Source organism: Carassius carassius, chromosome 7 (genome assembly GCF_963082965.1).
Source record: "Carassius carassius chromosome 7, fCarCar2.1, whole genome shotgun sequence".
Lineage (NCBI taxonomy): Eukaryota > Metazoa > Chordata > Actinopteri > Cypriniformes > Cyprinidae > Carassius > Carassius carassius.
Genome location: NC_081761.1, coordinates 31,154,202 through 31,168,649, shown reverse-complemented (window position 1 = coordinate 31,168,649; position 14,448 = coordinate 31,154,202). Strand labels below are relative to the sequence as shown.

Below are 14,448 nucleotides of genomic sequence, written 5' to 3'. Positions count from 1 at the left end.
AAGATATAAATTCTTGATTCTTATGTCACACAGTGTATACATGACACTGCTCTGCGTTAGACAGAACCTTTCTAACATTACCTTTAACCTGATACAGCTTCTTAATTAAACCTAACACTATTACTTTGCACCTGAGTTAGATAACAGCAATCCATCTCGATTGGGGGTATGTAGTCACATTGTTGTTGGGCAACTTCGTTTTTCACGATTAGAATGTGGGTCAGAGATTTTTAGCAGTGACACCTTGACATTATCCTCTTAACGGCTCCCTGCTTCATTTGGACAGCATACAGGGCATTTATCTTCTGTTTTGTAAAAACGGCTTGACTGACATACACCATAATGACTTGCAGGCCGCAGGATGTTGTTGTCGTTTTGATGGCCGCTTGCCTGTTTCTGGTTATTCAGTTTTGTGTGATTTAGAGATATGAGGGAAGTAGTGTCTAATTGCCAGTTTTACTTCATTTGTAAGATTATTTGCAATACTATGTCTATATCAGGAAAAGTAACAGAATTGGAAATCTCCTCACCACAGCAAGCAACCCAGTTGAACAGATCTGGGGTTTCATCCAAATGTTGTTAAATTGCTGCTGCATTGACCACAATGTTGGAAAGGCTGAGGTTGTTAAAGTGCTGTGAGTTGAGGCTGGGAGGGAAGGAAAACCAGTAATGTTGTGCAGTACAGTGAAATTGGGATTGTACAGTACTGAATCCAAACACAAGTTTTGTGTCTGCACTTTTCTTCTACTATCTGTGAGCAAGAGATGTCATCTCTATTTCTCGAGATCGGTGATTCGTGTGAGCGGCCTGGTTCGTCACCGTCACCTGAAACTTGTATGAATAAAAGATTTACGTGGATACCCAAATTGGCCACCGTTGTTAATTCATCACATTACTTTATTGGTAAAGCCTTTGTAATTAAAATGAGCAAACACAATTGAATGAATTCTTTTGGTTATCCCTGATAAATAAAGCATTAAAATTTGTTTTATTTTCGCATTTAATTTTCTAAGTAGGGTTTTAGCCATTTAACATTTAAAGACGGTTTCAACTCTGGCTTATAAGGGAAATGTATATAAATAATTAATTGTAATTTATTTATATCAGCTGCCAGTAGTAACTGTAACATAATTAATATTGTCATCTACTAATCAGTTCATCCAGAGAACGTTCAGTGTAATTTCATATCAACTCTAAGAAATAATATTTTCATGGCTACAGAAAATAAACTTCTTACAGTATTAAATGCATTAGAGCAGTGGTTCCCAAACTGGGAAGCAGAGCCATGACAAGGGGGTCTCGGCAAGGCTGAGGGATAGTGTACAGTCAGCAGATTATTTTGCAAGAGAAACTCTGCAGGGTGATAAAGACTACACTGCGTAATTTTCCCGCTTAGGCCACTTGCCTGATAAGTAAATAATTGAATGCAAAATATTCATTTGACATTTTAATTACCTCAACATGACTCGCAGTAACCACTTGAGCGCTCCGTTATCAGTTGTAGTAGTTATGGTTGTATCAATAACAGACCACTAGATGACACTTTTGAAGACTCAGAGTTGTATTGCAGGGAGCCATGTAGAAATATAAATGAACGATGCATGATTCTGCTCTAAGTAGCCTATGTAATTTAAAAGTTTGTGAAAATACTGTCAGTGCCAGCTAAGTAAAGCAGATGATGAATATACCAAAACAATGTGTCTACACCAAATGAGAGCGGCGCAATGTGACAAAAATAAGTAGAATCTAGTGATGTTCTCTGCTGTGGTGCGGTGCGACACGTCAAATCTCCAGCACTTTGACACAAAGGACCTTTGGATTTGCAGTGTTTACTTTGTTCCGTCTAGAGTGGTGAAAAGACAAGAAAATATGACTAGGCATATCTCGCCTAAAAATATTTTTCTCTACAAAAAAGTTTGGGAACCACTGCATTAGAGCATGTAGCTAGATCGGATTGTAAAAGGAACATTATTCACAAAACGGTGATATAATCGCTTATGTAATTTGTGCACCAAAAGTTTTATTTACTTATCTAAACAGACAAACATATAATCACTCATACATGGGGGAAGGGCAAGTGAGACCGAATGAATGAAGCCATTAGAGAAATGGAGTTGAGCTATGAAAAGTGTTTAGTTGACTATACTTGCATTGCCTTGGTCGTTGACAAATGTCTGGATGTAGTCTCGGATAAAAGTCTTGATGGTTTCAAGGTTTGAATCACTAGGCGGGTGTATCACCAGCAAAGTTACAATATGTATCACAATACAGATCCCACGATACGATACGTACGTATCACGATACAAGACTGCACTGAATTTCACATCAGAAGAATTTAGTCAAACAGCGGTTTATTAAACACTGCATAGTTCTACAGGGCTGTTGCTGTTGCTAACTCTATGTATACCATATTTATTATATATGTTAACTATAAATTTTAAGCCAATCAATGGATGACTTCCCAAAGAATGCAGACACTGTATTTTGGGGAAAGGATGGAAACTTATATAGAAATAAATGTCCCCTCCTAGCATGGCTTTGGAATTCATTGAAATTTCTCTTTGCAGCATTTTTTTCAGTACAGTAGTTGGGCTCTGTAGCTGGAAAATTGGTTACCAAAGTGAGCATATGCATGGTCCGGTAACAGGTTTGCTTGTATGTTTATAAATGTCAATGTGTGGGTGCTGTTTGGCATATGTTTTGTACTTCTACAAGGATTAGCCTTTGTGTGAGACCCCTGGTGTACTAGGACTGAAAATACACTGTGCACTGGCCCACTGAGAATTATTGACCACTGAGTCCTTTGTCAAAGCTCGACTTAACCAAAGCAGTTCTGACTTCAAAAGTTCTGTCTGTTGTTAATGTTCATCTTTTGTATACATTTTGGTTGACACTTGAAGTATGTAGTATTTTCTGAGACACAGTATCAAAGATAACTGACATTTTCCATGATGTATTTATTAGTCAGTATCTAAGGGGAGCTCTTGCAAAGAAAAAAAGTGCTGTTCAAAGGATGTAAATATATGTACAGAATAATATTTATCCTAAAGTTTAAGGAAATGCAGAGATGAAAGAACATTTTCGATGGATGAAATTTGTAATGATAATGTCTTTGTTTAAATGGTTGTTTAAAGAATTCTTAGAAGTGTTTGTTTGTTTGTATGTGTAAGATACTGATTTGATTATAGATTTAGACATCTTGACCTCAGCTGCAGTAAACTGCTTTGGTTGCCATGGCTCATAATGTATAGGTTTTACACACCTTAGGCCTAAAAAAAAAATTTGTTTGGTTCCGGTTTCCGACCGACCCTGTCAATTTATGTGCGACCCAAATTTATTTTATGAGACTGGGGAAGAACGGTCTTTCACACATCGTTAATTAAATTACAGTTTCCTTTAAATGCTGTTTTACACTTAAGTAATCCGTTAAAAACCATTAAGTATTGCATCAAAACCCTTTAACTGTCAATTCCTAAAGTGAGCTATAACTTAAGGTTTGGAAATCGTAACATAAAGAGAAACACGGGGGGAGGGGGGAGTAAACAATATATCGCGGAACAGAGAGGGCACTGACAACATGCTGACAGACAGGACATTAACATTACCAGCTTACTTTTAATATGAAACAAAGTCTCATTTGGTTATTTCACCTTTCAAATGTGGTCATTTTTTAAAGAAATGTAAACAATAAATACCGTTTTGTGGCTCTTGAATGTGTCGAACAGATCGCTGTAAGTTAGATCATCAGTTAAAACTAACTGATCGTCTCTTGCTTCTAGTTAATTTATAGCATCAAAATCAAATAAACCACATAAATGAACATAACAAAGAATGTTGTTTGACTACAAAAAGATGTCTGTACACTCCGTTTTTCAAGTTCAAATCCTCCATGTTAATCTACTATGAGATCGCCTGTCAAACTCCCGCGAAGGCTTTTTGTGTGTGTGTGTGTGCGTTTTGCGTGTCTATGGCAACAACAGACTTTAAACGGGAATACAGAATCACTGTCGTAAAAGTACCGGTACACACATTTAAAATCAGCGCGCGCGCGCGCGCGTGTGTGTGTGTGTGTGTGTGTAAAACTGCCACTGGAGAAAAAAATAAATAAATAATAAAAAAAAAAAAAATCCCTACCGACCAATGACCTCAACTGACAACCAATCGGAACCAAACTTTTTTTTTTTTAGGCCTTATCAGGAGATGGCTTTACAAAGTGTTGAAGAGGGCACATTAGAAGTGACCTGACGTGACATACAGCCAAATATGGTGACCTATACTCAGAATTCGTGCTCTGCATTTAACCCATCCAAAGTGCACACACAGAGCAGTGAACACACTCACACACACACACTGTAAACACACACCCGCAGTGGGCAGCCATTTATGCTGCGGCACCCGAGGAGCAGTTGGGGGTTCAGTGCCTTGCTCAAGGGCACCTCAGTCGTGGTATTGCTGGCCCGAGACTCGAACCAACAACCCTAGGGTTAGGAGTCAAGCTCTCTAACCACTAGGCCACAACTTCCCCCAGCTGTAAGAACAGCTGTATACAAGACATTGCACATTCAAGAATATATGGACTCTCTACAAGGGTTTTCCCATTGATACAGTACAGCAACAAAAAGATCATCTCACATCATGTAAACTTATGACTAACTGTAATTATCCCTAGTTTAACATTTTGATTCATTGCTGACCCCCAAAAAAGTCAAGACCTTCATTAATCTTTCTTACTTTCAGCATTTAATGTAAGATGCAAGTTAGTATGGCACTTTTGCTCCTTTCTGTCCTCATATTTCCCAGGTGATCATCACATCAGAAAGGTGATTATTCTTTGTCCTTTTTTCCCCCCAAGTATGGATCGAGGAGCACCTAAGGTATTTACTGGTATTTCTTTTGAGGAACTGCCACCATTGCACATAAATTCCTGGTAGAAGTTATGCTGACATTTCTGAAATTGGAAGAATTGAGGAATCTGAGTTTAATATAGGTATACAGGGACCCAGCATAGTATAATCAAAGACAGATGAACACTGAGTTGAAAGAAGCCAGAAGAAATGAGATGAAGTGAGCAACAGAAGCACAACAAATAAAAAAGGAAGCGCTGTTGTGTGACATAGGCCTTTGGCACTTTGTGTTCTCTGTTTATGCCAGTAATACAGTTGTGCATTCATGGCTTTGGGCCATGACCTGCCAGATCTTTCTTCGTCAACACCTCATCTAAACTGGACTTGGGGCCTTGTTGACCTTGGATGCCAAAAACAAGTTCACAGATCTACAGCAAGGCAAGCTTGTCCAGCATGCTACAGCACCCACAGGCCTCCAGAATCACTATCGAAACATATCATGCCTCCTTGTACAAGATCATTTAAATGCCAGAGAGTGGGCTTGACCCTAGAGGCTCCTCCTGGTGGCTAAAGGAAGTCACCACTGTCCTGTCCCACTTAGCTCAATCGCTTGAAGTTAGTTGAAGTAAATGCAATGTGACTTATCCAGGGTGCTGCTTCAGAGTGCTAATCATTGGTAATCTAATCCCGAGGAGATTAGAGAAGAGGAGGGAACACAGGATGCTGAGAACTGCTCTCTCTGGCTTAACAGAAGGTTGCCGCTACATCCACGTTGTGCTGCAAGACTGCTGCATCTTGCTAAGGATTCGATAACTTCAAACTGTGCTTGGAATTTGGGATAGCAGATGGTACCAGCATCTAGTTGGAGTTCAGCATTGGAAGACTGTCCTTTGTTACGTCCACTGATGTGTGGTTTTGAGTGCTGCTGTCTTTATGGGATCTAGTTTTGTTTCTGCTTGCATCATCATAAAAGTGCTCTCCTTCTGTGGGATTAGCATTAGCATGTGGCTGTAGCCAAAGCGAGACCTTGTTCACCTCTTTCAACTTTTTAAAAGGCTTACTTTGCCAAGTATTTTCAGGAGTACTTTCTGCACTTTCTTTTCATCTGTCTCCAAGCTTGTCAAGAACAGAACCGCCTGTCCATTTTTAAACGAAACCAAAGGAGGCTAATTTCATAATTGTTCTGCTTTGAAGGCCTATCAGCAGAAGTGGAGATGCTGAACCAGGGGGCTGTGATGATCTTCACAGGAATCTGTGGGGCGTTAGTGGTCATGGCAGTGGCCTACTACGCCTACTGGTGAGTCTGGCTAAAGTGCATCAGTGGATTGATTAGGCTGCCTGCTGCTTATGTAAAAGGTTATTGGATTTGACACAGGCAAAGTTCAAATAAGATACTTGCCTAACACTGTGTCCTAACTACTCGCATCGGGACAAGATTCAAGCGACAAGCAATTTGGGTGTCCACACTAAACACACAAAATAATCAATCAAATATCACAGCCAATTAGAAGTGTGTATGGGCAGGCTCTCTTTGGAAGTCCACTGCACTCGCATTGAAATGGATGTTTATAATCTAATTCCTAAATATTAAACCTTTTTAACCTCATTAAATGTACATACTGAGTGACTGATACCATCTTAGCCATGGAGTACACTTGTTGGTTCGCAGGCTATAATGGTCAAAAAATTATATTCAAATTCACATTAGACATGTTAACATTGAATAACGCACATAATCAGTACCTGCATATTACTGTCATATAGTTTGTATGTTGTTTTTCCTGCCGAGACGTCGCGGAAATAGAAACAGTTTCTAAATTTAAAATTGTGCACGTCACCATTGCAGCTAGCTAGGACAAAACCTCTGATTGACATGGAAAAGATACCTTTTATCGCGGCGTTGCGTGTAGTTAGGACACGGTGTAAGACCTTCATTTGTAGTTATTTGCATGCCTGTCATGTTTGTGGGTGTTTAGGGCACTATGGTGACCATCTGTTGCACAGTTGTCTCTATAAAGACTGAAAGGCCACACAGTGTCTCAGGTTTTTTTTTTTTGCCTGTATATTCTTCGCTTTAAAGCTTCACAGAGAGTCAAACGAGCTGATACCAAATTGTTAACTGAAATCTATCTGAAAATTGATCTGCTGTGGAAGTGTTACTGTCTGACGCAAAACTTAACTTCCTCTTTTGTGTATTTTTTGAAGTATGGTTACACTGTGGTTTCTTTCTTTTTTTTTTTCTTTTTCTTTGTTTTTTTTTTTTTTTGCATCCTCTAAATTTGAAGCTTTTTTTTGCCTTTTTTATAGATCCATTTTGTCCATCTTGGAAAAAGATGGCCCCAGGCTGTCTGATGATGCAGGCCAGACAGCTGTTAACTCCTAAGCTGGATGATCCCTCCATCTCTAATCCCCCCCACCCTATCAGTGTAGTTGTCATGCTACTAAAAAGTGAATGAGGAACAAGTTAAACAGATATAAACTTACATGTATCTAGGAATTTTTTGACATATTGGATTAATCATCTTTGAGTCTGGCTTTGAGTCTCAGGTCCGGCAGGGATTGTCGGTCTCTCCACCTTCAATACCATGACTGATGTAAGACCCTTGAGCAAGGCAACAAACCCCAAACTGCTCCCTGGGTGCTGCAACATTGGCTGTCCATGGCTCTGTGTGTGTGTGTGCACTTGGATGGGTTAAATTCAGAAAGAAAGTGATGTGAAGAAAGTGAAGTGTAGTTTGGCCAAGTATGGTGTCACATACTCAGCCAAATGTCACTTCACTTCCTTTTTCTACAATATTCACTCATCATGACTGTAAAGTAGGGCATTCTAAGTCAATCTACTGCAGTATTTTGTAGGGATGCATGATCATGATTTTTCATGGCCGATTCCAATACCGATTTTTTACAAGCAAACTGGCCAATTCCGATACTGATTTCCGATTTTTTTTTATCTTTAAGCAACAAACAAGAAAGAAGGAAAGTGTGCATAAACAAGATGTTTATTTGGTATTTAATAGGCCAAACTGGCTTTTGGCTATTGAAAACAATAACCGTAACCATCTGAAATTAACAGCAGTAACTGCACAGTAAGTAGCCTACATTCAATAAAAACAAAGATGGCACAGACATCAGCATTTAGTTTTTGCTTTTGAATTGGGTTGAAACTACATAGAACTGGCCTTAAATGAAAAGATTAACTGTAACCATGTGAAATTAAAGGCAATAACTGCATAGTTCTACAGTCCAAACAACACAATCAACACACATTCGTTTCCTAATCAGCGTTCAGTATTTGTTTTAGTTTTTAAATTTGGTTTTAAATTAAAAAAAAGGTCTTTACCAGTGAGACTAAATAAAAGTATGCTATATAAATACATTATTCCAAAATGTTAAAAATCAAATAATGTTGATGCGAATAAAACAAAGATGCGAAGTGTTTCATTCGTCCAATTTAAAAAAAAAAAAAGAATTAGGGTAATGATTCACATCTATATAATTTTTTTACTTGAGCCAATGAAAAATAAATAACTTATTGTCTCAAGTAAAAAAAAATATAGATGTGAATCATTACCCTAAAATGTTTTAATTGGATGAATGAAACACTTTTTTTCAGTGTGCTACAGCAGGTGATTTTTAAATCTAATTAAGTCTATGTAATTTTAAGGTAAAATAAAAATAATCATCCTAATGCAGAACTGATGTTTACTTCTGGCTTTTCAAATGTGTATGCAAGTTCTAATTTACAAAAAAAATTTTAAAAATCAGTTTTGTCACAGTTTATTCCATTTCGTTTCTCATCCAACACGTGAGAAGTTGAGCTGAACACCTCTTCACGGTCTACTCGTGTTCAGGGACAGGTATGCTCATGCAGCTTTAGTGCGCGCAGGAAAGGGGCTCTTATTTGTGTGCCAGTACACCAACTGCTGATCGCTTCCTGCTATCTGTGCCTCAGATATGAAGTTCTGCATTTCCAGTGCTGAACGGCTGCCCGTGGCCTGCGCACAGATTTCGAAATACTTCCACACAAATTATGTGATAGCGAATGATTACAATGTAGTATGTGTACGCGGGCGCACTTTCGGAAAAATCGGCTGACAAAAGACCAAAAACCGGCCGATTGCCGATCGCGTATTTTAAGCAAAAACCGGTCGGTTCCGATTTATGGCAGGTCAACCGGTGCATCCCTAGTATTTTGTCTCTCATTTAGTAGAAAATGTGGTTCACACTAGGGCTGAAATGATTCCTCGAGTAACTCGATTACAAAAAATGATCGAGGCAAATTCCTCTGCCTCGAAGCCTCTTTTAATTTATTTTAAATTTCACGTCAGGTTCTTTCGCAATTATTTATTTTTATGTGACACAAGTTCAAATAAGATACTTGCCTAACACTGTGTCCTAACTACTCGCATCGTGACAAGATTCAAGTGACAAGCAATTTGGGTGTCCACACTAAACACACAAAATAATCAATCAAATATCACAGCCAATTAGAAGTGTGTATGGGCAGGCTCTCTTTGGAAGTGCACTGCACTCGCATTGAAATGGATGTTTATAATCTAATTCCTAAATATTAATATTATATTTCGAAATACTTCCACACAAATTTTGTGATAGCGAATGATTACAATGTAGTATGTGTACGCGGGCGCACTTCCGGAAAAATTGGCCGAAAAAAGACCAAAAACCGGCCGATTGCCGATCACGTATTTTAAGCAAAAACCGGTCGGTTCCGATTTATGGCAGTTCAACCGGTGCATCCCTAGTATTTTGTCTCTCATTTAGTAGAAAATGTGGTTCACACTAGGGCTGAAATGATTCCTCGAGTAACTCGATTACAAAAAATGATCGAGGCAAATTCCTCTGCCTCGAAGCCTCTTTTAATTTATTTTAAATTTCACGTCAGGTTCGTAAACGCGTTTACGTCACCCACAAAGCGGAAGGAGACACAAGCGCCAATTGCATACTGCAAGGAGTCACCAGTGTTTTGATTTGAGGGCGCGGGCAAACGTAAAGAGAACGTGGCGTGTGTCCATTGCAAGATAGAGCTGGCATACCACAACTAGGACCCTATGATTTTGGCGATGCAGAAAACGCGGAGGGAATCGCAGAATCCAGTCATATAAACGGAATTTACAGTTTAATGTGGAATGGCACGGAATTTGCCAAATTTTGAATAAATTAATCAAAAATAGGTCATTGCACTAAAATCAAATCATGATATGGACTAATATCTGTAAATATTAAGCCTGAACAGTCTATTTAAATATGAATCCTGCATGTTCTGCGTGTCTGTGTTAATGAATGGAGCAGAAGCGAGGCTTCCTTTATCAGCGCGGTGACACTGGATGCGTGGCGTAAGCGTCTCAGCTGCGTGGCGTGTCCGTTTTTAATTCGGCTCCCATGTTAACAGGTTAGAGCTTGGAGACTGCCTCCGTGAGATACGCGTCTCAGGCATTTTGTACACAAATACATATTAATTCATGACATTTTGATGTTTGAAAGTCTATAGATTGACATACAGATATAAATGTAATTAAAAAAATTAATAAATAATTATCGATTTTCAAATATTGCACCTGCAAACATAGTCTATTTTGCCGTCAATACTGTTGATGGTGTCCTTTATCAGTAGGCTTTATATTTATGCTTAACATGAAGGTGTAGGTGTGTAAAAAAAAAAAGTTGAAATTGTTGTCGTGAAGACAAGAGCCTGGTCTGTCGGCGGCCTCCCTCTATGTCACCTACAGCAGCAGCAGCACGCCAGGCAAGATTCTGGACGTGAACACATGAACAACATCTCCAGAACTGCTCTGACAGTCACTTCATGAGCATTTGACCATTTGATTTAAGTAAAACTAGCACATCACGTACACGGAACTGTAAAGGTACGTCAACCCGTCAAAATAAAAGTCCAGTGTCCTGACATTTTATCCTACCCGTCAGATTTTCCTACTCGGGGTTACTGCGCATGCGCACATCAATATCGCATCAATATAATTAAGCAAAAACACATTTTATCCGATTACTCTATAAATCGATGGAATTTTTGGTAGAATACTCGATTACTAAAATATTCGATAGCTACAGCCCTAGTTCACACCCATTAACCATAATAAAGCTGCAATAGGTGATTGTCTTTAGAAGCATTTTTTGTTGCGCTGGTTGAAAGTCTGTTTGCACACCAATGGCAATCATTAAGTACTTAAAAGCAGATTCAGTGATGCTCAGAAACCATGGAGCCCCTGAATATAGTTTCAAAACTAATCTGCACAAAACAAAATCAGCAGATGAGCTGAATGAGAACACAAATTCACTCTCTGACAGCAGGTAGCGCTTATTGAACAGCGGCAATATAGCATCTCCTTGGTTGCAACTTTAAACAAAGCAGCACCGCAGTTATGAACACCACTTTAATATGCATTATACAGAGGCAAGGTGAAGAGAAAATACCATCTAAACTCTTCTAAAGATCGTCCGTTCTCCTTAAAGATACATTCATATAAACTCCTATCATTTAATACCATTTTAACTCTTCTATATAAACTCCTACCCCCAGTTGTATCAAAATTCGTTTAACATCTCAACCAATTTGAATCATCAAATTTTCACCAGTTTTCAACTGGCTCAGGGTGCATTGTTACATCCCTAGTACATGATTTACTTTTCTTGTTCATCAGTTCTGTATAACAATTCATGAATTTAAACCGAGGCAATAAACTAATAAATACAGTGAATGGGAGTTTTGTGTGCTCGGGTGCTGACATTCTCAGCGCTGTCACAATTAAAGTCCCACTCCCACAAACACATCGGGCAAACAGGAAAACTTATCTACAGAAGCCAATCATTTAAAAAGAGCTGAAATATCAACATTGGCTATATATTGGTGGACCACTAGTGGTCTGTACTCCATATGTGACCCTGGAGCACAAAACCTTAAGTCGCTGGGGTATATTTTTAGCAATAGCCAAAAAAACATTGTATGGGTAAAAATTATCAATTTTTCTTTTATGCCAAAAATCATTAGGATATTAAGTAAAGATTGTTTTCGTGTTCCATGAAAATATTTTGTAAATTTCCTGCTGTAAATATATCAAAACATTATTTTTGATTATTAATATGCATTGCTAAGAATTTTAAATGCGATTTTCTCAGTATTTAGATTTTTTTTGCACCATCATAATTTAGATTTTAAATAATTTAGATCATAAATTTCAAATACTTGTATCTTGGCCAAATATAACATCAGCTTTCAGATGATGTATACATCTCAGTTTCGAAAAATTGACACTTGAGACTGGTTTTGTGGTCCAGGGTCACATAAAGTTTGGTGGAGAAAGCGAAATGTGTGAAGTGTATCATATAGTGAAGTCTACTTTTGCTCATATTTCTTATACTCTTCTCCAACAAATTGATCAGGCGACCCCTCAGAATGTGCGTACACACTCCCGCTCACACACCTAGTGCAGCACACCAACCTTTCATTGGTGGTTTTTGCATTCAGAGCACTCTGCCATTCCCTTGATCTCTCTCTCTCTCTCTCACACACACACACACACACACACACACACACATACACTTTGGTAAAGTTCCAAAGTTTACTTCAGTTTGTGCGGTGGTAGATAGGAGTACAGAGTTCAACTCTTTCCTTTCCCTCCCTCTCTCATTGTTCTTCCTTTGCTCGGTCTCTGTCCACTCCAAAGTCACAGTTAACTTATTACACTGCCTATGGGTCTTCATCTAAGGTTAGTGATGTTTGTGTTCTGTTTGTCTTGGCCGATGTGTTGGTAGAGGAGCTGAAGCTTTGTCGGTTTAAACTTTTACTCGCTGGTTTCTAGCTGCCCCCATGTTGTAACACGATTGTTTGGTGTTTATTTAAAAAGGCAGCACATTTGGCAGATTTGCTCTTGTGATAAATGCTAATTCACAGGAATCATTGACTATCTGAGAGCTTAGAAGTATTATGGTAGTTAGAATAGTCGGATTATTACATTTTCTGAAGAAATTGTGGGGTCAGTCTAGGGAATTTAGTGTGGTCAGTTTCATTTTTTGTTGGTGAGAGATCAATGTGAAAGTATTTGCAGTTAATTTGGTTTATCATGCATCGTAGAGTATGTGCATCAAGGCAGAGGTAGGTTATAAATAAATAACCACTTTTCCAGGGTTTCAGTTGATAATATAAGATGGTTTTGCTTCTGTCATCTGATGCTTGTTTTTACATCTTCAGATTGAGTTCAAACTCACTGGTTAGCATTGTAAGGCGTCATTCAAATGAGATCTTAAGACTCTCCTAATCCACCATAAACTTGTGTTAGCTCCCCACTCACAGCAGTGATTTTACACACACAAAAACAGAACACACTGCACTGCATAATAACTGAGAAAAATGATAGTATTGATGGGGTCAGACAGGCCTCCTGCAGGTTACCAGGTGGCCAGTTGCAGTAGTTTGGCAACTTCCTACTGAGTATCAGATTTAACTGCAAGGAAGCATTGAGCTTCAGTCCTCTCTTTGCATTTGGCTTAGTGGTGCTTTAAAAGATTATTTAGCAAATAAATTTGCTGAAGCGCTCATTTTGTTAGAGTATTACTCCAGTTTTTCACTTGCAGTTGTTGTCTTGTTATCGGATTAAGCAGTGCTGGGAGATTAAAGCCTGATAAGCTTTCAAACGAGAGACCTTCAGATCCAATGAGAGTGTTTGTGTGATACTGTGTCTTTCAGAGTAGGATTTTTGTGCATGACAAGTCATGTTGAGGTGTTGCCAAATAATAATGGAGAGAGAATTACTGTTGGGGGGGGTTGTGAAATTGAGGCAGTTAATGCATGCAAGTAAGAAAGGGAAATTGGAGGAGGTGTTTGGTGTTCCTCCAACTGGGTGAAAGGGTGTGTGTGCAGTGCACGGTGTGTGTGCAGTGCAGCTGTACGTGTGTGCAGTGCTGGTGCATGTGGTCTAACCCTTGGCTACTTTACAGTGGATTTTTGTGTGTTGGAACAAGATGTGGCAGTAAAAATAAACCGGACTAAATGTGTTGCTGGTGACGTCATGAATTCTCTAAATGCGCTCTGTCTCTTTTTCTCTCAGGTCGGTGGTTCTAAGTGAAGGGCCGTGTAAAAGAGGGTTGTAGACGAACCCGCTGTGGTGAGTTAAACATTCATGATATTTAGTTTGATGACTGAAATGATATGTTGGAACATTTAAACATGAATATCAGAGGCCAACAGGATTGACTGTTACAAATTCCATAATTGCACAAGTCCATAATTACATAATGCAAATGCTACTAATAATGTCAGTCAACACTGATTTGCAGATATTCATAAAGTGAAATCAAGCTCTATGTTGTGTTATATATGTGAATATATTTCGCATAACTGACACAATGACCAGCGGGGTTTTTTTTTTTTTTTTTGCTTTGTCAACTAAATAATTTGGTTGCATATTTTTGCTTTGAATGTCTATAATAGCAATAGTATGGATGGATGGATGGATGGATGGATGTCCGTTTTTATCACTAGTTTTAATGGTGTTATATGCAAAATCGTATTGTCCAATCAAGTTAGAGCACTATTATATATAATTTTTTTAATAGTTGTCTGATCAGTCCA

The 14,448-nt window shown here is 38.6% G+C and overlaps 1 protein-coding gene across 1 annotated transcript in view; it reads left to right on the top strand.

Annotated features, from left to right (window-relative positions):
* Positions 1–13,986, top strand: part of LOC132143929 (pyridoxal kinase-like) — a 47,851-nt gene extending 33,865 nt beyond the window's left edge. Inside the window, exon 13 of the transcript XR_009434299.1 lies at positions 13,925–13,986. The gene's annotated coding sequence lies outside the window, so the exon portion shown is untranslated. The remainder of the gene's footprint in view (positions 1–13,924) is intronic.
* Positions 13,987–14,448: the final 462 nt, after the last annotated feature.